Genomic DNA, 24,310 nt, shown 5'->3' on the forward strand with positions numbered 1-24,310 from the left:
ACGAAACCTCAATACAACTTCAAAATGACAGCATTTTCCCCCGTCCTAAGACCTTGTGACCACCAAAGTAAAATATAAGACCAGTGATATAAGTTCACTTTTTAAAAATCTTTGAAGTACATGTGAACCAGTGAATTTTGTTTTTAACGAGCCACTGAATGAAGCACCATATGACTGGTACCCAAATATTTCATTTTGGACATTGTTTTAAAGGGATTAAGTGATGCCTCTTGAGTTCTGCCTAGATTTTTCTGTTTTTTTTTTTCTTGCTTGTTTTGTATTTACTATTCCTTTAATTAGTATACATGCTAGTTTTATTTTTATTTTAAATTCATAAACTTAAGAAGAGATTATATGCTTCAAAAGGTTCTCTAAGTGATTCCTATCCTGAAATCCTAAAAGAAGAGGGTCTCCTAATTTCAATTTAACAAAATATATGAATTGAAAAAGGTTTTATAACTCTAACAAATATTTTCAGTTCAAATTCAGCTATTTCACTTACTCCAATAAAAACAAATAGCTATTTATCATTATAGAATATTCACTGATGACTTCTTAAGTGACATAACCCCAAACAGAGTAACAGAATATTGAAATTTAACAAAACCTGGAATAATGTCATAGGCAGAGAACGGATCAGAAATGTTGTATGTGTATATGTATATACACATAGTTTGTGTATGTATGTGCACGTATATCTTCGTTATATACTCTACACACACACACACACACACACACACACACACTGACTGTCACTTTAAAGAAAATACTTTTTCCTGCCCCTTTTGGTGGTTTTGTTGATTCTTTCTCAGAACTGTTAACCAAAGAATATCAGAAACTTGATTGGAACTGAGGGTTATCACCCTCTTGTCTACTTAAAGGTCAAGAGGAAATACAGTTTTCCAAGTGTAAAAATTCTAGTCCTAGTCCTTGACATTTGACTTTCTATTTCGACCTTATTTTTGGATTAATATGATTTTGTGGAAAAGAATTTTAAATTGTATGTAAAAAAGTTCTCAATACTCCCATGTTCTTCACTTTCGTGCTCCTTTTCTGGTATTGTAATATTTATTCATTCACTTGTAAAAATGAAGAGAAATCCATCTTCCCTCAAACTCTTCCTGAATTTTCTAAAACAAGAGTATTGCATGGTCACTGAGATTTTTCTATATAATACTGAAATAGAAAGTAGAGGTATTCTGTTCCTCAACCGAACACATATTGGAAAGCATATGGGTCATGGTTGAAAATTCTTGGTTATTTACATAATTGGACTCTCCCTGGGCCACTCCCACAATTAAACCTGGAACATATAGCTGGGAAGATTTAACAACAAATTCAAACCCAGTTTTGCCTGCAACATCACTTCACACTGTTGACCAAAAATATTTTAACTTGAGCACATTTTCCCATTTTGAGATAGAGATTCTGTATCATACTGCTTAAGAATTAACATTTTTAAGGCTCAGCGTTTGATGCAGTAGAAAGAGCATGAGTTTTGGGGGCTTTTTATTGAACTTGAAAACCCATGTTCATTTCACTTCATGGTTCTACCTGAACTAAGCTACCATATATGTAGCTTCTTTTAGAGACTTGCATACTTTATCTGATTTCATTATGCCGTCCTCCAACCAAAGCCACTGAGGCAGAAATCAGTCATTTCCAAGGCAAGCAAAATTAAGCTCATGCATTTGCAGTAACTATTATCTAATTGTTGCCAAAATTTTATCATATATATAAAAACTCAAGATATAAGAGAAAAATTATTCATGTATATAATCTTCTAGAAACTAATTATATTTCAAATGATTGTAAAATATTAGTATCAATAAATTCAGAGAATATGGTCATGTTTTGGCCTGGTAATATTTCTGTGTGGTCTTACAGGCAATCACAAAATATTTCTGTACATCTAAACTTCTATTAGCAGGATGACCTCAGGCTCTTTAGGGTGATGTCTTATATACTTGAACTTATACTTTACTAGTATTGAAAACAACTGTCATTTTTATAATGGCCTTAGTTACATGTATGTAATGTTCATTCCAAATGTGATTAGTTGAGCGATAATGCATTTTTAGGGAAAGCAAAAATAATAAAGCGCTATACTGATTATTTAAATTTTAATTTAAAAAAACTTCTTGCAGCCCACTAATTTGATTTCTATGGAAAATGCTTTACCCTTAGTTGTTAACATTTTGTATAGTCATAGATGTTTGATAGAGTTAATATGTTCTTTTTCCATAGTTTCCTAAGATAGAATACATGTTCTTTCCCAATAAGGGCTTTGAAAACATGAACATGGTGAATATAAGCTTCCACATGGGCAATGAAATCAGATTTATTATTGATGCTATCAATAATTTTGGTGCTTTAATCAATTCTGTGACCTGTTGTTACTTTCTCTGTTGGCAACAAAGCATCATTATTAGTATTTTTATGTGTCTTTACATTTCTTAAAGAAATATATATATACATATATATTTATTTATTTATTGAACATCTACCGTATATAAGACTATAAGACATTATCTGTCTAATAAATCTAAACTTTTTATTTTAAGGTTTCTTTATGGTCCAGTTCAATTTACCTTCTCAACAATTATTCTTAATATTTCTCAATACATACTGCTTGTACTAGGCTAGCCCACTGTCTATTCCTCAGCTATAGCTTGTTCATGTCTACCTTGACCTCTTTTCTCAGTTTCTGTGCCTTGACTAAAGTACGTTCTTTGAATCTATCTATATTTCAAAAGATATCTTAATTCCTACTTCTTATGAGAAGGTGATACCTGTCCTAATGACCCCAGTATGGGAATTTCTCCTTAAGTTGAGTCCCTGAATAATCGTTGGCCTTAACTGTCACTTAGCATCTTCATGTACATGAGCCAACTCCAAAATTAAACAATGAGACAGTTTTTCTCATACATGTACATAAGAGAAAGTACATAACAAGGAAACTTAGACGTGATTTGAAAACATTTCATTGACAATTATTATGCTGTCTTTAACTGTTTGGTGAGTGCAGGACTAATTAGTCATAGAATCTATTTACTACATTAAGAAAAATAATTTAAGGGTAGTTTTGAGGTTTGTCTCAAAACAAATGTCTTGTATATTTTAAGTAGGGGTAGAACTAGAAAAAAAATCTATGTTGTAAACCTGGAATCAAAAAACAAAACAAAATAAAGCAAAACAAAACAAAGAAGAAGGTCAGCAAGCTAATTGGTTTCTTTTTTTTTTTCTTTTTCTTTTTTTTTTTTTTGCCTCCACGTGGTGTTTTTAATGGATCTGTACCCTAGACTAGTGTTAAGGCTTGATCCAGATAAAACAATTTAGCAATATCTTAACCTGGATATTTTCATACATTTATTTGACTACATATTTCCTGATTTGAAAATCATATGTTCAAAGAGTTAAAGTGCAAAAGAAATTGTGCTGATTGAATGACCGAAACTTGAAAGATGTTAAGTTAATAGATATAAAGGAGACAATTAATAAAGGATCTTACAATACAGGTAAATGAGTTTTGGTTACTTCCAGTACCTATTTGAAAGCCACTTTTACACAAAAATGATACAATGAAAATATTTGAGCAGTTTTTTTTCTATTGTTAATGTAAATATTTAAATAAAATATCAGTTCAAACATTTGTAGGAATTATCACATTTAACAGGGATCAGGTTGCTATGAATAGGAAAGAAGATACCTATCACAGAAGAAAATGTTAAAATCTTGATTAATCATTTGAATAAGGTTGAAAGAGAAAAAGAAAAAAATCTTATGATTTCTAAAGTCATGATCTAAGAAAACAGGAACTTATTGGTGCTGTGAATATTGACACAGAAGATGACAGGCTACATTGATAATTGAAAAGATTAGTTTTCTAACATTTTATAATTAAAACTGAAACAGATGGCTATATCTGACAAATTAATAGGGAAACATTTTTTTTAAGAATCCTGGATATCCTAGACTGAATGGATCACTATCAAAAAAGGAGCTGAAAAGTAACAATTATGTATGATAAATGGAATCCAGATTTGACACAGTTCACCCAGTGTAGATTCAGCAATGCAGAACAGTCCACGCGATAAGGTTGAATGGATGGCCCAGTCCGACAACCAAACAAGTAGCATCTGAAAGTTCTTTGTCAGTTTCTAAGTAAGCACGACATGCAATCAGTAAGGGTATATACCAACTAAGTAGTGGTCCATGCAGATGGGATTAGTTTTATCAAAAATATTTTACAACAGACTGAGGTACCCAGTTCTGGGATTAGTCTGCAGGCAAAGAAAGTCTTCTACCTGAGAAAAATGGCACAGAAGGCAGTGCCCTAATCATAGAAGAAAGGTAGGATGTGACAACATATGACAACATGGAGTTCAGCATAGGGAACGTGACAGGGAACTTGGAAGGCAGGAGCTCAGGCATAACACTAATGCTGCACAGAAGAGAGGAACCATCAGCAGGACTTGCTGAAATTGCAGCCCTGACACTGACCTAGAACTCCTTAATCCTTAGGACACTAAGGAAAGGACTGCATTTAGTAACTCGTGGAATCCTTAGATGCCCAGCTGCAAGAATTAGGTATACTATTTCAAGATGCTCAGTTGGTTCAAAAGATAAGCGGACACTATCAGAGGCTTAATGTAAGAATGATTTCATTTTCTATATAAACATAGTTGGAATCACTGTGTCAATTAAAATATTTTTGTAAGCTGAGTTTGGCTTGACTGAAAAGAGATGCTCTATGTAATGTATTTTGTCAAAGTTAGTAGTGATCTCAGAAAAACTCAAACAAAACTTGAATTTTGTTTCTAGGCTTGGAAGAGGACAGCCACCATATAGATGTATTTAATAAAAATTTTCCTTCTTTCATTTATAAGCTCAATGTAAATGTCTGATTTTCTTCTGAATTTTTTCATGTGGCACCATACATTTGACATTGTCAATGGAAGAAAAAACTCTCTCTTCCAAAAAAAGATTTATTTATGGAAGTGAAAGAGTCTCTACTTAAAAAATCACCAAAGTGATATAAAAGTACACTTTTAAATGATAAGAATGGAACAAAAAGAGAAAATAATACTATCAATATCCCTTCCAAATTCGGCATTTAACTAAAAACACTTCTATTTTGTGTATCAACTTCATATCTGTATATAGGTGAGAAGTCATTATTTCTCATCTATGGGTTCCAAGTGTCATTTTTTAATTATAGAATTTACACAAACATAAAATATTCGTTCTTGATTTCATTAGTATAGTCAGGGCATGTTCACAATTATCTGCATTACAAGGTAGAATGCAATGTATACCATGACAAAATGTGGACAATGGGAACAAAGAAGGGGCTATAGTATTTCTTCTAGGAATTAGGGAGATTTCATGGAAGAGGTAGCATTTGAGTTCTCTGTCATAGTATGACAGAATACTAACAAATCTAGAAGGGGAGGTATATTCATGGTCAATGGATCAGCCCAAGCTAAGATTTGGCTAAAAATATCAGAGTTGGGGAAATGGTAAGTTGTCTGTGTTGATTAGATGATTAAGTAAGAAAGTAAAGTATTATTAAATGTTGAAGATACTGGTTGTGGCCACAATACAGAATTTTGTTGACAGAAGGATACTATTTGAGTCACTGAAAATTTTAAATCAGAAAGTAACATGATCAGAGCTGGGATTGAAGAAAAATATATTGTTTGAACCAGGGATGTTTTTTGTCGAGACCTCTTAAAGAACATATTACAACAATAAAGAAATAATAATTCTTACATATTTTTATTTTTAAAATATTTATTTAGCATATTAATATACATTAAGCACTGTGCTAATCATTAATAATTAAGGAAGTATATCATTTAATACAACAACACTAAGAGGAAATCTTTTGTACATTTGCGGAATGAATAAAATGAGGCTTGGCAATATCAAGATACTCATCTAGCTAATAAGTGGCAGAGCAAACAAACCCAGACTGTCACAAATGTCTAAGCTTTCTTTTAGAAAACAATGGTGTGGATTTGGGCTTGAGTCTCAGTGCCAGCAGTAACCAGTTAACTTTGGACATGTTTCTTAACCTCTCCAATTCTCAGATGATAGATCTGTAACACTGATGTAAAAAAACCCACTTCTTAGCATTATAGTGAGCCCTTAGTGAGTTAAGACGTGGAAAGTTACTAGGACAGAACCTGAACTGTAAGATTTACTCGATTTAGTTTGGTGGCAGTTAGGATGTAAAGGGGAGATTGGGAGAGCCCATGCAGAAGTTGAATCGACAGGACTTGGGCACATACTTAATGGAGGAACAGAGAAAAGTGTGGAGATGTGATGACATCATGGTTTTTCCTGGTGAATGCATTAACATACGCAGAATCAGGCAAATAAAGGGTGTTGGGAAATTAGGGGTTCGGTTTAAGGTCTAATGATTTAATGTGGGTTATTCAGATGTAAGCATTTAAAAAAGCAAGTCTAAATTTTTGGACACTGTCAGAGGTGGCAGTATAGATTTAGAAATCATCAAGCTTAATCTCAGTGATGATGACTAAAGGGAAATGAATCAAAGAAGGAAAACAGGATGAATGCATCTTTTGGATATCCTGTAATAAACCCAAGATTATGCCAAGTTAGTTTCATATAGAGGAAAATTGTTCCATGTACTAAGATAGTAGCCATCTGACAGCCTCTTCATTAATTGTATGGAAGAAAGCCTGAAACCTCAATAAATGCTGGTGGTCCAGTGGAATAAAATTAAAGGAATGCCTAACTGAGAACAGCATGATGTTCATGCAACAGACAAGGCAACAATCATTTATCTGGAATTTGGCAGTTTGAATTCTATTTCCTTCTTATTTATGACCTCTTGATTAACAAGAATTGCGATATGACCCCCTCCTAACTCGACTGTGAGGTGTACCAAATGACTCTTTACCATAAATATCCCTGAAATGTGGAGTGATGTACAGGGGTTAAGTATAAAAAGTACAAGGAAGCTAAATCCTCATTTTTAGTTACAGTTTCCAGAAATTATATTTTAATGAAAGATTTTTATTTGGTTTTTATGTGTTTATTCTCTTGATGGCAGTGTTCATTGTGAACATGCCTGCGTTTTTGTTGCAAACAAGGGTTTTAGAGGCATACTTTCATTTAAACCTGTTTTCTGGCTATCAGCTAATTATTATTTCTTTAAAAAGCATATTTTAAAACAAGACTTGATGATTTTCTGCTCAGAATAATTTTAAAAGCTTTTCATATACAAATCTGATTTTAATTTAAGATTGGACATTTCCTGAATTCATTTGCACTCAAAACGGGTTAAATAGTAATGGCTCTAACACTAACATGAGTGCTTACTTTGGTTAGTTTACAGTATAAGATAATTACTGAGCAGAGAACAATCTCTTGATACACCAAGGGAAGAGCACAATTAAAGTCCATGAGCTCCATTTTGCTACTTGAGATGTAGCAATTGACTCCATGGGAAAGAGAAAATGTTAGAAAATATTTTGGCAGGGGCGCCTGGGTGGCACAGCGGTTAAGCGTCTGCCTTCAGCTCGGGCGTGATCCCGGAGTCCTGGGATTGAGCCCCACATCAGGCTCCTCTGCTGGGAGCCTGCGTCTTCCTCTCCCACTCCCCCTGCTTGTGTTCCCTTTCTAGCTGGCCGTCTCTATCTCTGTCAAATAAATAAAAAATCTTTAAAAAAAAAAAAAAGAAAATATTTTGGCAAAAGCACCAGGCTAGCCAAGTCTCAGCAAGGTAGAGAAACAACCCCGAATAGAGTTCTTAAATCTCATTGTTAATGACTAAAAGCCCTGGGGTAGTTACGGGGAAGTTTTGTATATTTTGTCATTCTCTGTGATGATATAAATAGTGATTAATGCTCAGATTATAATGAGCCTCTTGAGCTAAGGCCACCATGTTTTTGTTAATGATAACCATCAAAAGATACCACAAAATGGTTTCATTTCTGAAGAATAACTAAAGAGAAAAACAAAACAAAACAAAAATTTACTCCTTTTATACTCCCCATAGAAATACGCAGCATGTTCTGAAATAAATTATCATGTAATAAAGCATCTTGGTTATATAATACTGAGGCAGCTAGAATATTATTGTTGTTATTATTATTATTAATTATTATTTGGATAATAAATTATGGTATTAAAGTAGTTATAGACATTGAACTTTATTTTCATTCAACTCATAATTTTCATGTCTACTCTGAGTTGCGCTCTCTAGCTCTTTACTGGGGCTGATAATTTCCACCTGCTACTTTCTTTTTTCAAATAAATCAAATATTCCTCCGATGTGTTCCTTTGTTGTTATTCTTTTGAAACATTTCATACATTCTAAAGAGTGTATATGATGAATATTATTTAAAGGATGATAAGAAGGAAAATGGCCTTGTCCGTACCACTTAGCTTAGGGTATAGAATATTACCACCACCTTTCCAGTCACATACCACTTTTTCTGCTGGAGAGGTAATTAATATCCTGAATTTTGAGAGCTACCATACATTGTGAATGTTACCATACATACAGTATGAATTTTCTGCAATTTTCCCCCTTTTATTCTTTAGATTCATCTGCACTGATGCTTATAATTCTAGTTCATGAAACAATTTCTTTGTAGTATTTATTTTTTCCAATGTTGGTATTGTCAGACTTTTAATATTTTTGGCTATTTGGTGGACATAAAATTGTACATGAGTTGTCCTTTGCATTTCTTAATTATTTATAAGGTTGAATAGCTTTTTTGTACTTAATGACCATCATTTTTTTCAAGTTTTCGTATTTGCAATTGCTTTGAAAGTAAGTTGCAAAACATCAGGTTTCATCTCTAACTACCTCAGTGTTGATTTCCTAAGAAAAGGATATTCTCCTTCAGTAACCATAATAACAGTATCATACTTGAGAAAATTTAAAAGTACAATATTTTATTATACTCTATATTAAAAATTTATCCAACTGGCCAAAAAATTATTTATATCTTATTTTAGTTTTTCAGAATCAAATCAAGATTTGTAATGTAATAATGTTTACCAGCTCAATCTGTTTATTTTAATCTGAAACAGTTCTGTCACATTTTTTGCTTTCATCCCATTGACTTTTTTTGTTATGACTTTATTTTTTTGATCAGTTTTAGGTTTATAGCAAGATTTAGAGAAAGATCCAGAGATTTCCCATATATCCTCTGCCCTCACACATGCATAGCCTCCTCCATTATCAACATCTCCCACCAGAGTGGTACATTTTGCAACTGATGAACCCACAGTAACACATAATCATCTAAAGTCCATAGCTCACACTAAATTTCGCTCTTGGTGGTGTACAGTCTATGAGTTTGGACAATTGTATAATGACAAGTATTCATCATAATGGTATCATACAGAACATTTTCACTGCCCTAAAAAATCCTCTGTGCTCCACCTATTCACCCCTACTCTCCTACTTTTTCACATATTTTGCAAAGCCTGTGTGTCGTTTTCTCATTTTAACTTTGAACTATTTGTTTTTATAAGGGATTTTTAGTTCTTTATGTAGTCTGGATTCATCCTTTGTTAATGATATGTTTGCAAATATCTTCCCCTGAGTTACTACATGCCTTTTCACTTCTTTTAAAGGTATCATTTCACTAATGAAAAATATTTAATTTTTATTGTAGTAAAATATATCCATATTTTAAATATATTATTTGAGGGCATTTTTTTGTATGTATGTTTTGTCATCTCTATCTCAAGAAGTTTGTGAAATACTGGCCTTATCTGTTATTTAGATGTTCTCTAAAATAATCTGAACCTAAAAATTTCATTTGGGGATACATTAAAATTAATCACTCTTTTAAAATGATTATTATATGTTCTCTCTTTTTAAACTATCTTTATGAGTTACTTTATAATTTATATTTTCAGGAAATTTTTCCATTGCATTACTTCAAAATGTCTAGTTTAAATTTGTTCACAATAAAAATTTATTATATTTTAAATCTCTCTGGCAGTTGGTTATGTCACAGTTTCATTTCTAATGTTATCATTTATTTTCTCTTCCATTTTCTTGATTGATCCATTTGGCAGAGATTAGCTAATTTTATTTTCTCTTTTTTAAAATCCTCTTCGTTGTTCCTTTTCATTTCCCTTTCAATGTATGTTTTTATCTTTGTACATTCTTCACTTGTGAAATTTTTGTTTTATTCTCATGTTCTCTTTCTGTCTTCTTAAAATACATAAATAACTCATTAAGTTTTACCCTTTTTCTCTCATCTAATATAGCATTCAGTGTCATATATTTTAAGATTATAATTTAAGTAACTATTTGTGCTTTTTAAAAGTGGTATAGTTATTATTATTCAGTTATGAGTTTTGTCTAATTTTTATCACAATTTCTTTTTTTGAACTTTGAATTAATCATGAATGTGTTTTCAAATTTTCCTAATGTATAAAGAGTTTTAAGTATCCTTTTAAAGCTGATTTCTAATTCAATATGATCTGCATAGTGAGTGTTTTCTAATTTATTGGGAATTGCATTAAGGGGGAGTACAATATTCCATTTTCTTCCCAGTTCCTCCTACATCTGTACTTGAAAAGGGTGTATCTTCTCCAGGTTCAGAGATCTAGTTCTCATCTTTGCACAAGATCATTAATTGTGTTGCTCAAATCCTTTGTATCCGTTCTAAGTTTTTGTCTGCTGATCTGTGTATGATTTATCTGTTTGACCTGTGAGAGATGTGTCTATATCTACATTGACTATGGTAAAATCAGTATTATTGATAATGCTTTCAGTTTGTGATTTATATATTATATAGCTCTGCTTTTTTGACTACTTAGATATTTACTATTATTATATCTTTCTGATGAGCTAAAACCTTTATCATTATCATTATGAAGTGACTTCCATCATATCTAAAAAAATGTTTATGAAGATTTTTGTTGTTGTTTAATATTATTATAGTTCCACTTTGGCAGTTTTGCTGGTTAAATCATTATGTGTGTTTTTACTCCCAACCTTTCTATGTCCAATGGACTTAGTTGTGTCTCTAGTAACAGAATATCATTTCATATTGTTTATTTTTTTAATATAGTCTGTCAATCTTTTTTTAAACTAGTGAATCTAATCAAATCCCCAGAAGATAACAGAGATGTAATATTCAAACAATAATAACTCTTTTTCAAAATCAATGAATGACAACAATTTTCCAATACAGAAAGCTTCCTCACAAAATTCTGCAGCAGAATAAACCAAAAATAACTCCCTACCTAGGTACATTATAATGACACAGAATAACACAAGACCAATTACTCCTCTTGGAAAGAAAAACAGACTGGCAGGTGACCTCTGAAAAACAGCAATGGAAGCCGGATTTAAAATCATCTTTTTTTAGGGATGATAGCCTTCTTTTTGCAAAACAGAGAAACAGAGAGGTGGTTTTTGTTTTTTAGGTTTTGGGGTTTTTGGGGATTTTTGGCATAGAAGCTGAAAAATAGGAAGATGCTTCATCCCAATCTTAAAATTCTGCTTTGAACAAATCTGATCTAAGTACAAGTTGCTTGTTTTCTGGACATGAACATATTTCATTGAAGGAAACTTGATTTGGATGGGAATAAAACTATTATCTTTGTAGGTAAAATAATACTTAAAACATTAATTAAATCCTGACCCGATCGTTCTTTAACTATAATTTTGTGCAAGTTATTTAATCTTATGTGCCACACTTTTCCTCATTTGTAGAGTGAGATCTAATAATAGCACATATTCAACAGGTGGCTGTGAATATTAAATAGTGTAACTGAATAACATTGAGGAAAGTACCTGACATTTTGTTAAATCAGCTAATTTTCTTGATAATGGAGTCCGAGAAAATGATTCCTATACTTTTTTTCAATAAGTTAGTTACTATATTTTACTGATTCTAAGACTCACATTTAGTTTCATATTTTATCATTTCAGACATTATGGTATGTCTTTTAATTCATAGCCTGCTGTATTTTATGAAGTGTAGTAATGTAAACTATTATGTTTACTCTCTTTTTTAAAAAACTTTGTTATTGAAACATAGTTAACATACAAGGTCATATTAGTTTCAGGTATACAACATAGTGATTTGACAATTCTATACAATTCAATGCTCAGCATGAGAAGCCACCATCTGCCACCGAACAGCATTATTAAAATATTATTGACTGTATTCCCTATGCTATACTTTTCATCTCTATTACTCATTTATTTTGTAATGAAGTTTGTACCTCTTAATCCCCTTCCCCTGGTTTGTCTCCCCCCACCTCACTCCCTTCTGACAACTACCAGTTCGTTCATTTAAGAATCTGTTTGTTTGTTCATTCGTTTGGTTCTTTAGATTCCACATACAAGTGGATTATATATTATTTGTCTTTGACTGATTTCACTTAGCAAAGTACACTTTAAGTCCATCCATGTCACATATTGCAAGATTTCAGTCTTCATTCTTTTTCATGGCTGAGTACTATTCCATTGCAGGCAGCACACGTGCGCAGATGTGTGTGCCTGCGTGTGTGTGTGTACCACATCTTCTTTATTATCCATTCATCTACAGATGGATGCTTGGGTTGCTTCCATGTCTTGGCAATTATAAATAATGCTGCAGTAAACACAGTCATGGGATACATCTTTTCTAACTTAAACTAATTTTGTTTAAACTGAGATCATATGTTTTTTTTTTAATTTACCCACCTAATTACTTAATATAAATTCATATGATGAAATCTGAAAGTTGTCAATATTAGGTGTTTTGCCTCCTTGTATTGAAAAATAAATCTACAAAAAACACTTTTGCTCATCAGAAAGATAATATATGAAACAAGTACTTCTAGTTGTTTATAATTAAGTTGTGGAAAATGTATTTCATATGACTTTTATGATGCATTCAATGTGATTGCAAATGCATATAATGAATAAGAAATGCATCAAGTCATAGCATATACTTTTAAATGAAAAAAAAAGTGCTCTACTCGTTTAAATGTTAGAACACAAAAATAAGTTTCTGAAGTCTGCATTCCATAATTGAAATTTGCACATTTATTTAACATTAGTTAATGTTGAGGCATCAATGGTATTTAAAAAATTTTAACCACTTTATTGAGGTATGATTGACGTGTAAAAAGCTGTACATATTTAATGTATACAACTTGATGAGTTTGAAGTTAAGCATACCCCTATAAAACTGTCACTTCAAAAAAAGGGCATAAACTTATCCATGACCTACTTTCCAAAGTTTCCTCCCACTTCCTTTATGATTGGTATTAGTGTTAGTCTTTTTCTTGGTGTTATGGTGGTAAGAATACTTAACATAAAATTCATCTTTTTAGCAAATTTTAAGTACACAATACAGTATTATTACCTGTAAGTATTATGCTGCATGGTGTATCTGTAGAACTTATTTATCTTGCAGAACTGAAATTTTGTATCCTCTGGCCAATACCTACTCATTTTTCCCTCCCCTAGACCTTGGCAACCACCACCCTACTCTCAGCTTCTATGAGTTTGATTACTTTAGATTCCACATATAAGGGAAATCGTACAGTACTTGTGTTTCTGTGTCTGGCTTTATTTTTAGCATAATTTCCTCCAGGTCCATTCATGTTGCTACAAATGTCAGAATTTCCTTTCCTTTTAAAGGCTGAATAATATTCCTTTGTATGCATTACCACATTTTCTTAATGCATTCATCTGTTGATGGGTATTTAGATTGCTTCCATATCTTGGCTATTGTAAATAATGCTGTGGTAAACACAGGAGTGCAGGTATCTCTTCAAAATCCTGATTTCAGTTCCTTTGGATAAAGACCCAGAAGTATGATTGCTGGATCATATGATAATTCTGTTTTTAATTTTTTAAGGAACTTCATACTGTTTTCCATAATAGCTATAATATAAATACTTATAATAATCCTTTGTTAAGCTTATAATATATATGAAGAGAGTTTAATATTATAATAGTTATGAAGCAATTCTAATCTAAGACAATGAAACAAATAGAATTTATAGAACATATAAAATATTGCTTTTATATAAAAATAAATGTTCAGAACTGTAAAGCCAAGCTTTCTTAGAATTTATAAAAATATATAATTGAAAAGACCAGCACAATTTGTCAAGCATCCATTCTTTTGATTTGAAAACAGAATGGATTACAAATGAAATATAATACAAGTGTTTTTTTATTTGCTTGCAAATAACTCTTACAAATAATATTTGGTAAAAGATATTTGAATTCCAAATGCTTTATGAGATTCACACCATGTATCTGCTGCACCTATTTTTCTTTTTAAGATTCAGTTAAACCTAAAAGAAGGTTGTGATGACCAAAACAAATAAATATAAATTAGAACAGGGGTGACTGTGTGGCTCAGTCAAGTCAAGCATCAGACTGTTGGTTTCAGCTCAGGTCATGATTTCAGATCATGGGAGGAGCTCCACCTCTGGCTCATGCTCAGCCGGGAGTCTGATTAAAGATTCTCTCCCTCTGCCAGTCCCCCTCCACTCATGCGCACACAGGCATGCACGTGCTCTCTCCCTCGAATAAATAAATAAATACTCGAATAAATAAGTAAATAAATCTCTCTTTTAAAAAAAGGAAATAAAACTGTGCTTTCTTAAGAAAAGCTTATGTATGGCAAATACCTTCTTCCATCTTTAAATAATCTAACTTTTCTTTTTAAAAAGATCCATTTAATTGTCTGTCTATATATAGTGCTAATGTGCAATGTTCAATTATTCCTCAATTAATTTTACAAAGGGAATTGAACTCAATAAATAAATGGTTTTCTAATGTCATTTTTAAGTTTATCATTTTCTATTCAATTTAATATTCCAGAATAGCCACTATACACAATAAACACTTCATATATAAGGTGAAATATGTAAAAGGTGCATAAGCTTTTTTACGCTCTTATTTTCCCAAAATCAGCTTAATTTCACACATAAATAGAATACTCATAAATTTTAGACTATTTCACATATTTTTAAAAATAGAACAATAATCCAAAATCTTATTTCAATTTACTCAGAAATTGCTTTAAAATACTAACTTAAAAGATGAAATTTGTTTATTTATGTGTTATAGTTTCCCTAATTTGCTTAATTATTTTAAAAACTTCTCACTTTTAAAAATGCTGCATTACACCTATAATGAAAGAAGAATAACATTTTGGGTGTGTGGAAAATATTGATATAAAATATTGCTGCTAGACAAAAAAATATAATTCCTCATTATATAAAATCCCAAATATATACCATCCCCCAAATAATATTTAATAAATACCTAAGATGGACCCTCACAATTTGCTCCGTTACTCCTTACATTCAAGACATAAATTTTAAACTATACGCTGTTTCGAATATTAAACTCCTATCCTATTTGAATATTTTTAAATGAAATTTTAATTTCTACTTCTACATGCATAACTATTTTAAGTTTAAATTTTGTTTTTAAATTTCTCAGAATGTCATTAATAATTCATTTGATTGTAATTAAAGCTTTTAGGACCCTTAAAGAAGACCGCTTTGACCTCTCAAAATAAAAAATCCGTTTTGTATTTTCACAGTGGAAAAGAAGGAGTAGTAATTTACAGTAAATATAGTATAATGCTCTTTCTAAGTTTTCCCAAATTGAGGGGTAAGAATGTCACTGATGAGAGTTGTTCACCTTAAGTCTAATAAAACCTGTCATATGTTTTTCCCAAATGGCACAAATAAAGATCTAGCAAGCTTTGCAGAATGAAGGAGGAAGGCATTGATTGGCAATCATGTATCATTTTACTCTGGAGTATAAGTAAATTCCACTTGAATGATTTGTGCACCAGACAGCCACCATTTGTTACCATATTGTATTTGTCACTTACTACATACGATATAAAAAATACAGATTGTTTTATATGAGAATTATGGGGAGGTAGAAGGGGAAATATTTGAGGAAACACCAGCGGCAACACTTGAAATGACAGGATTTTAGAGGTGTAGTGGGAATAACTCTCAAGGTAAGCCATTCCAAGTAGTTCCTATAGTAAAGCTTTAGGGAGAGCTAACCTAGAAGATTGGGTGAGTTCCTGGAATCTATTATAAAGGTTTTAGGATTTCTTGTGGCTTCTTGTGTGTCTTCGTAGAGTTTGTTTTCCTTGATTACTACTAGTTAAAAAACTTGGAAAACTGGGATGCCTGCGTGGCTGAGTTGGTTAAGTGTCTGCCTTCGGCTCGGGTCATGATCCCAGGATCCTGGGATGGAGTTCTGCATCAAGCCTGCTTCTCCCTTTCCCTGCCACTCCCCTTGCTTGCTCTCTCTCTATGACAAATAAATAAAGTCCTTTAAAAATTTAAAAAAAGATAAAAAGCTTGGAAAACTTTTAAATAGCTGTGACTAATTTTGGGCAGTTAGTGGGCAGTGGAATAACTGTATTAATGCACCCCTATTTAAAGAAAGAAACTGGGACAAAACATGAGATAGTTAGATTGGGAGAAAAATGGGTGAAAAGAGAGATTGTTCATGTAAAAAATTCTTCAGAAGAGTTTATAAGGGAAAATCAGTAAATTCTAGAAGTTAAATAATGTTGTCTATAGCTTTGACATTTTTCTATAGCTATCCTTGGTGTATACACACCTGTATTTATTCTTAGCTTATTGGAAAGTCAAATATATCTCTTTGTGATTTTCATTATAAAATATTATATCTAAGTATGGTTACCTGTGCACCATATGTAACCCCTTCCCTAATGAAGGTAAGTGCATGGTAGAAATAAGATACTGTGTTTCTTGTAGGTATGTGGTTGGTGTACTGTGAGCAATGGGGCAAAATGCAACTGTTATTTTCTAAAATTATATTGCTCATTCTATACTCAATATTCTTTCCAATCAATTTCTGGTCGCTTCATTTTGGTTATGAACAATTTTCCTTTTACTTATTGTTATAATTTCATTTTACTTATTGTTTATTTATTGTTATAATATATAATCAATATATATCTTTATATATAGTCATTATAATGATTGGTTTGTCTGTTTTATCTTGGTTGTTGAGGAATGAAGTTATTATACTTTGGACAATTACTCTTCATCACACTAAGAGTAGTTTTAATAATTTGCTGTTCAGTGTTATGTGCTATTAAGAAAAGAAGAAGTTCTTGGTTTGTGGCCTCTAAATCTAATTTTGAGTGTGTGTGTGTGTGTGTGTGTGTGTGTGTGTGTGTATTTACAACTTAAGAGCACTTTCTATACTGCCAGCTACTCATCTGTTCTGATTCTCTGAAACCATTTTGAAAAATAAAAAAGCACTAATAATTTTTGCTCTCTGCTAAGTTTATAATTTATTTATTTATTTATTTATTTAATTTATTTAAGCCTTTCTTTCTACTCTACTACAAAAAATAAAAAAATAAAAAGCTTTGGAGTTCCTGTGAAGTACAATTTCACTTTGTAACGTTACTATTGAGAAAAGGGAATTGAAAGGGATCTTGAATTAAAACAGATTCTGAAAATTCTATGCCCAAACATTGTTGCAATCACCTCAAAGCACGGGAAACCAGTTCAAAGCCTTGTGTTCTGCTATAGAAAATCACACCTCAATTGCAGTGTCTTAAAATGTTAAAAAAAAAAGAAAGAAAGAGAAAGAAAAAATATGGGAGGGGGTAGAGTTCAACTATGTTTTAAAATATCGGAGCAAAATAATTAAATTTCACAAGAAACAAAAATAATTGTTTTCTACGTTGGAAAAAAAGGACATAGAAAGATCAAATGTCTCACTAGGATGTCTAGCTCATCCAAACTTAAAAACTAGTCATATAATAATTACCTTGAAAACCCTTGTTGTATAAACCCATCACAAAAAAATGTCAAATATGTGGCATTTCCATTTGCAATCGTATTATTGAAGTTATTTTGCTATTCAAACGAAAGTAAAAGAATAAGCACTTAGGAAAATAATACAGTTTAATATCATTAACATTATTTGAGCAGTTTTTAAAAAGTGCTATTAGTGACAGTTATGGCTCAGGTGGATGGAAAACTATGTAAAGATAAAAGTATTATTTCCTATGCTCAGTAAGGAGAACAAAAAGGTAGGAAGTATCCCTTGTGTGTGTGTGTGTGTGTGTGTGTGTATAGGATATATATATATATATATATATATTAGCAGGCAAGTGCATATGACTGTATTTACACATTATATATATATACATATATATGCATATATGTGTATATTTACACAAATATGTAAGTATACAATATGCACTGACCTACTAATTTTATTAATTATTAACATTCCACACTTTTTTATGGGCTTTGCAACAGTCATATAATCATATTATTGGCATCTCTCTAAAAGACATCAAGCAGCTAGATAAATAGGAATCACATATCTAAACACTGCCCATTCTGATATGTGTGTGCCCTGTAAGTATGTGTGCATGTGTGTATGTATACAGGTACCTATGTAGAAAATTTCTAGCCACAGATAACAAAATTGTATCTGTGTATCCAAATCATTCATTCAAGCATTGTGTCTGAATTGATATGCTTATTAAGTCAGTTAAAATAATAACCTTGGAGAATTAAATTGAAATATTTAAACAGTTAACACTAAATGTAAACTGCATACCTATAAGCAAATGTTTTTGGAAACAAAATAATTGGATTTTCAATTTTGGTAATTTTTCCCAGATGTTTCATAACTTTAACATAGTTTTAGTGTATTTACTGGGGTTGGTTAATTTAACTGAAAGAGAAATGAAATAAGGATGTCATAGCAATGAGTGAAATGAGATGTTAAAATGAAAAATTTTAACTACAAAGTAATACGTTAAAAATCAACCATAGTAAAAAATGATTTTTTTTTTTTGCTGTTACTCTGTGCAAAGCATTATTCTTAGTGTTCTACAGATTTTTAAGTCAATCTTCAAAGTAATCTAATTTGTGGGTTCTAGTACTCTATTTTATGGAAGAAGCCACAGAATTGCACAGGGACTAAATAACTTGTCCAAGGTCATATCATCAGAAGGTAGCAAAACTGTTCTTTGAATTCTGGAAGTCTGGCGTCAGAGTCTTAACACCTACAACTGCACTACAGTGCCTCTCAATATTGACTTTTGATCTTGAGTTTTTCCACTTATCATTATATTTGTATATTTTTTCCTCTGCATGTTTTTACTTGCATGAATTTTTTATAATTTGTCCTCATTGGAAGATGTGATTAGCAAATGGAAATTTAAGATAAGAAAAAATTCATAATTTGTTCCTTTGCCAAATTTATCTAATACCTTTTTATTTTTTAACATTTTATAGTGAATATTAAATAAAAAATTAGGTATTATTTAGCCATTAAATTCATTCAAGATGAACATTAGACTTTTGATAAACCATACAAATGCACATATTATATATGCATATGTGTTTGTATATTTAATAACATTCATAAAAATGATTTTTTCAAAGGTCTGAATATTTGTCTCCATGTTGCTAGTCTATCCTGTAATACTAGAAGAAAGGAAAGCTTTTCAGAAATGTATTTTTTTCCCAAGTCTAGGTTTATTTTCTTATTTGTGGTAAAAATGCAAAGTCCAAAGTTTGAAATGGAAATGAGTATATATTTTTTAATAATTTTTATTTTGTTATATTAGTCACCATACAGTACATTGCATCAAAAACTGGGGAAATGAGTATATTTTTAACTTTTCAACCAAAACTGTTTTTTTCCATTATGTGGATTTATAATTTTATGTGGAAATTTGATTTTTTCATTTTAGAAAAGAAACTTAAAACTATTTTAATTAATCAAGAAAGTGTAAGAGGTATGTGTATTCTCAAGTCTTATAGCAGCTGGAAACTATTTTAGACTATAAACAGGACATATAAGCAAAGCTTAGCTCCAAAAGTATGTTTCTGATAGTCTTTTAAAAAATTATTAATCAGTAAGTTGTACGTCTTTATGCTTGCTTTAAATTTTTTATCTAATTCCAGTAAACGTACAAATACAGAGTACTATGTGCTAATGTTCAGTTATAAGTGTTAGTAATAGAAATATTTCAAATTTGTCTTTTCTGCCAACTGCTGGTAGTCACAGAGTGCAGCAGTATTTAAGAAATGGTTCTCTATATAGATCTAGATTAGCTATGGTTGAGATTCAAAGGAATTGGATTTCTGTCAATAAAATGTATTAATGAAATTCCTAGCAATCAAAGTACAATTTTATATGATTAGGACTAGAACACAGGAATAGCTGGAAATTTTGAGTAAGATCTATAGAAAGGCTTAGAAATTTTGAGTAAGATCTATAGAAAGGCTTAGAAAATCATCTGGCAACTTTCTTCCTATTACTTATTAACAATGTGAAAAATTATAATTTGAGTATTTCTTTTGAATGTATACATTGTGATAGGTATTTTACATTCCCTCTGACATTCTCAATAATTTTAAAGTGGTTATATAATTATACTTATGTTAAAGATAAGTGGGTTAAATAGTGGGTTATTGTATGCAAATAATTTCAATGTGTTACAAAATATGACAAAAGCACATTACAAATAAAAGATGAATTGTAGCTACTAGATTGCTGAATAGAAAATTAATTGTGATAAGAATGACCAGATAAAATTTATAGAGAAGGTGGCATTTAACCAGGTCTTCGATGATTAAGGGAATGCCACCAGAGAACAGTCCAGGCAGAAGGAATCCCTTAGCAAAATTCTGAGATGGGAAGGTGCAATATTTATTGGGTGTGGCTTATTCTTACATTTGTGTATAAAATATGAAAGGGAGACTAAAATGCTATTTTTGTATTATTTAAATACCAAGTGTAGAATCTCAGAGGACACATAAAGGAGTTTAGACTTTCTTCTGCAATAAATGAAGAATCATTGGATGTTTGGGTGTTTTATTTTGTTTTAAGCAGGAAATTGACCAAAGTTCTGTCTTTGAAAAACAGCAATGCAGGATGTACGGGAGGAGTTGAGGCAGGAGACAAGCACTTAGAGACATAGCTCAGGGAATTGTGGCAATAAATCAGCAGACTTTAATAAGACTTGAATTAGCTCTCTGTCAGTGGGACTAGACAGGAGAGGATGGATATAGAAGACATCGGACAAATAAAAATTTACCACTTTAGAAGAAGGATTAAAAAGAAGAAGAAGAAGGATAATGGTGGTGAACATCTCAAAGGAAGAGAGGAAAAGAAACATTTTTAAATTATTCTAAAGATTGAGCTAGGTTCGTTTTAAATACTAGTGATGCCATTAAGAGAGAGAGAAAAAAAAAAACCAGCATGTATTTTGGGTTCATGGTTGAGGAGTAGCAAGCAGGACAGCAACTCCAAAATAGTGAATGTATTACGGTTTAAAGAATGAAAAGACAGTAAAATAATGTTGAAAAAAACTTAGGTCAGTTTCATGAATATGCTAAATATTGATCTGGTTGTTCAAGAAAGGTTAAAGGAGAGAGATGAGAAAGGGCTCCCCATGGAAACTACAATAGGGAAAGAGGGTAACGATGAATGATTTTGAAGTCCTTGTGGGGAAGCATTTAAAATCACAAATGAAATTAGCCAACACAAGCAGTGTCTTCCAATTTGGTTTCGCTCTTACAGACAAATCTAGGGAAGGGAGTGGTGTAGGTTTGCCAGGAGAGACTTTCAAGGAAAGCTGGGATATACTGAAACAGGAATTATATCCTACGTGAAATTATATCCTAAAATGGACTGTATCAGGGAAACATGGAGTGCTACTCCCCTGAAGTGGGGGGTCTTACATCAGAGTGGCCACAATAAGTACTGGAAGGAAAAGATAAACCCGGGACACGTGATGAACATATCTCTGAACTTAGTGAATTGAATCTGCGAAACAAAGAGCGGGGCATCACGAGTATAACTTCACGTTTACATTATGAAACTAGGAAGTGAGACAGAGGGTAATCCATTGACAAACAGGACTGTTAAAGAATCCACTTTGAGAAGATTTGATTTTAAGCAAGTAGACTTTGTGCAATACAAAGCATTCTAAAGAAAACCTTTGTCTAATTTTGGAAACATATTTATAAATTAACAAGAGGAAAAATGAATGAGAAAGGCTTAGAAAATCATCTGGCAACTTTCTTCCTATTACTTATTAACAATGCAAAAAATTATATTTTGAGTATTTATTTTGAATAGTACACATTGTGATAGGTATTTTACATTCCTTCCAACATTCTCAATAATTTTAAAGTGGTTATATAATTATACTTATGTTAAAGATAAGAAAAATGAGACGCTATAAATATTGGGTGATTTATTTAAAGCCATACAACCAGAGGGTGACACAGAAACAGAACTGAGCATTCTGTCTCTACATCCGGATTGTTCCCTTGCATATTGCCACATTCTCTTGATTTTCTCAAAATACCACATAGAGCACTTATTTATACAGATTTTGATGGAGGTTTGTAGTTTCAAAGGAGACTGTACTACAATATTACATAACAATAAAAGCAAGTAAAACCCAATACTGTATATCGAACTTTACAAAATCCTTTAACCACCTCTATATCTGAAATTAATTTCTGGCTGACATTTTTCTGCAAGTCCGCCATGGACTTGGATTACAATATTGCCGAGACTCTTTTCGTCCTCCACTCCCCTGCTCCTTTCCCTCTTCACCTCCCCTCTCAGTTCCCTTTGCCTTCTTATCCACCTCCACCTCCCCCATCTTTTTCTCCTCTTCTTGCTCTGCTTCATTCTCCTTCCTCCTTTCAGCTGTTTAAGGTTCACCAGAGACTGCCAATTTTAGGTAATCTGTTGTAAAGAACAACTTAAGCAGCTCTCTGTTTAGCTATTTCCTCTTCCCTTCCAGTCTACTCCCACTTACAGGCTGATGTTGCTGTACAAGTGTACCTCCATTCTTCCAGGGAAAAAAGATTTCTCTTTTTTATAAGCAGAAGCAGCATCAGCCTCTGGGATTCTGTACTTCTGATTTACCTACAAACATGTTTCCTTGGGATAAGTAACTACAATGCAATATACTAATATTCTTCCCGTTTGACAATATTTTAATACAGAGTATCAATTCTTATGTTGGCTACATCCTCATTTAGCAATACATATTCATAAACACTGAATATATTGATGCCCTTCCTATTAGGCAATATATCATATGCTGTAAGGCAGTCTGTTTGACTGATCTATTTGACTGCATTTTTCTCAAGCTTAGATGACCAACAGGCTGTGATACATTGTTCACTAAACCACTGACATAAAAATATCATTTGGCCAGATCATTAGTAATAATAGCAACTCCAAGAATGACAGCCTACCATATTTGAATTAAAGGGGTGTTAAGTCTAAAGTAAATACTTGCTGTGATCATATTTATGATATATTTTGCTCTCAGGTTTCTTTTTGAATAAACTTCTTTATAAATGTGTGTGTGTGTGTGTGTGTGTATGTGTGTGTGTGTGTGTAGAGTGGAGGTGGAGAGAAAAAATAAATATAAATAGTAAACAAGGACTATTAAGTTAAAAACAATATAAAGCATTCGTAACTACACATACGCTAATATGAAAATTTAAGACAAGTCTATTTTTATTTATACTGAAGTCCTTAGGGAAATAGTGCTGCCTGAAATATGTAATCTGTGAGGAGTACCAATTCCACTTATATTAAAATTTTAATTCCTAAAGGTAATTTTACCATGTGTGTGTATGTGCATAAATGAAACACACAAAAAGAAAGCATAAAAATACAAAAAAGATCAACCAAAATGATGTTGCTTTTTCTTTCAAATTTGTTACTATTTATTGTTATCATTAGAATTTACTACAGCATAATTTTCAAAACTGAAATATCTGACCATAAGCATCCAGAGACATGAAGGATTTCTTTTTTCCTATAATTTAAATTTCTTAAAGGAAGCACAGGTTTTGGAAATAAAGAAATCATATTAATATTGAGATCCATGGTCTTAGAAGTCTATAAGCTATGCTTAAATCATAGTATAAATATTTATTCACTGAGCATGACCAGAAATATAGTGAAGAGCTTGGTTTTATGGTGATACAACAATTCCTAATAAAAGTTGTATGGCACATTGTGAAAGTGGCATTCTATCATAAACTGGGTAGAGGGAATCTGATTCTAAGTTTATTTCCTATGGCCAATGAAATGGCCTTTCAGAATGCTTTATGAAACTACAAATCATTTGAGCTGCTCCCTGGCTGAGAAACTTAAATTAAATTGGAAAGAACCTCCAAGACAAATCAAGAGTCTTTTGAAACTGAGTTAACTCTATCAATATAACCATCAATCTTACATGATTACAACTAATTTAGA

The 24,310-nt window shown here is 31.8% G+C and overlaps 1 protein-coding gene across 1 annotated transcript in view; it reads left to right on the plus strand.

Moving 5' to 3' along the window:
* The window catches only part of LOC100465545 (bifunctional heparan sulfate N-deacetylase/N-sulfotransferase 4), a 270,808-nt gene that overhangs the window by 39,099 nt on the left and 207,399 nt on the right, over positions 1–24,310 (plus strand). The gene's annotated exons all lie outside the window — the stretch shown is intronic.

Source organism: Ailuropoda melanoleuca, chromosome 11, assembly GCF_002007445.2.
Source record: "Ailuropoda melanoleuca isolate Jingjing chromosome 11, ASM200744v2, whole genome shotgun sequence".
NCBI lineage: Eukaryota > Metazoa > Chordata > Mammalia > Carnivora > Ursidae > Ailuropoda > Ailuropoda melanoleuca.